This window comes from Morus notabilis, unplaced genomic scaffold (assembly GCF_000414095.1).
Source record: "Morus notabilis unplaced genomic scaffold, ASM41409v2 C11440263, whole genome shotgun sequence".
Lineage (NCBI taxonomy): Eukaryota > Viridiplantae > Streptophyta > Magnoliopsida > Rosales > Moraceae > Morus > Morus notabilis.
Window position 1 is genome coordinate 1 of NW_010387376.1, and position 1,818 is coordinate 1,818.

At 28.5% G+C, this 1,818-nt stretch overlaps 1 long non-coding RNA gene across 1 annotated transcript; it reads right to left on the reverse strand.

The window, feature by feature from the left end:
* Positions 1-112: 112 nt before the first annotated feature.
* LOC112095251 lies at positions 113-1,337 on the reverse strand. The gene is made up of 5 exons (XR_002903769.1): positions 1,246-1,337; positions 994-1,111; positions 640-702; positions 525-557; positions 113-426 (listed from the first exon to the last, which is right to left on the reverse strand). It is a non-coding gene; the product is annotated as an uncharacterized LOC112095251 (long non-coding RNA).
* Positions 1,338-1,818: the final 481 nt, after the last annotated feature.

Sequence of the window (1,818 nt, forward strand, 5' to 3'; positions counted from 1 at the left end):
AAAAAAAAAAAACAGAAATAATATGCAAATGCAACACAACTCTTATGACCGTGACGGAGAATTATTCTGTGTAGCATAAAAAATACATAGGATACAACTGTGAACCCTTAAATTTTTTTATTAAAATCATCTCAAAATAAAAGAATAAATTACAACACAATTATTGCTTAATTACAACACATTGGTCGCATATCTCTTTATGAAATTTAGATTCCTAAAAGTAGTCTCGAATGCCTATTTTTTGAAATTAAAAGAAATATAAGTGATTATTTTTTAACAATATTACTCACACAATTCACTTTGTCCCTCACCCCATATGAGAAAACTTATAGTTAATTGGCAACTAATTTACTACATAAAAGGAAATAAGAGGAGCTCCAACGTAAGAAGCTTCCAAAGAAATCCATAAAAGCGTCCAGCCGCTTCCTGCATACACAATAACGTTAAATTTATTATCAATATCAATAGTCCATTACTTATTAGGACAGCATATAGTTGAGTTGAAGGAGTATATTTATAATTACCGGGACATAATTTGCTTTGTCCAACTTTTTGGCCTGAAATAAAATAACAAAAGAGGTTACTAACAAAGTTTTTAAATAATATTTCATTAAATTTATTGATTTATGTATGACGAACCTCAAAAAGTAACCATAAGGCAAAGATTGAATGAGCAGGCAACATTAAGTATGCCTTGAAAGCCTGTAAACAATAAATGAACGAACTCGTTAATTAGTCTAAAAAAAAATAATAATAATAAAGAGCTGTTGAAGAGAAAATAATAATAATAAAAAAATCTTCGATGGAATCTTTTTTTAACCGATTATTGAAACCAACTCACACACCAACTAAATGAGCTAATTAATTAGTAATTTACTTTAATGAATCATTGAGTTGCAAAAAATAACCTAAAAAGAAAAACTAAGGGAAAATATAGTGACACCAAAAATGAAAGGAAAAAAAATTAATATAGTAACCTTTGAATAAAATTACCTGAGGTATGTAAATGGTAGCTGCTATAGCACCGGCATAAGCTAGCAGCATAATTCTTGTTGCAAAGGATGCAACATTTTTAGGTCCGAATTTTGCCGCAAATGTTCGAATGTTATACCTATAATAATTTTTTTTTTTTTGGAAGATAATGAATGTATAAGCTAAAACAGATTTTTAAGTTTAAAAAGCGACAAATGTAAAAAATTTTAAAAATTTAAATATACTAGATGTCATAATAAATATAAAACTTACTTTGTATCACCTTCTACGTCAGGAATATCTTTTATAAGACAAGTGACCAAGAAAAACAAAGCAGAATAGATAACGATGTAAAGGTTTGGAGGGCTGCAGGGAAAATTGAAAGTCAAACATGAGATAACGTTATATAGTCAAATAAGTTATTTGAAATATAAATGTTACACTTGTAAGTTTTTAACGATAAAATTGCACGGTGATATAAATTATTTTAGTTTTTCTATAAAGAAAACGTAGTTGCTTCGCATGTTTTCTATGATATCATAATGTCTAGTTGACCATCAAATATCAATGTTATAATTATTAAGAAATGTAAAGCTTATATCATATGACAGGTCCATTGAATTTATATTTATTAAACAGCAACAACTTGAGAATTGACATCGTTTTAATATAATTGATGGGTCTCAATTAGCTGCCAGCGAAGACGCGTTGGGATAAGACTCAATTAATTTACAGGAAATATTATCTTCCATCAATCACAGCGACTTAACTATACATGAATCAGACTTAAATCACTTATGCCCGTTTAGTTCGTTGATTCGAGTTTTTAATTCGAGTTGAGATGTG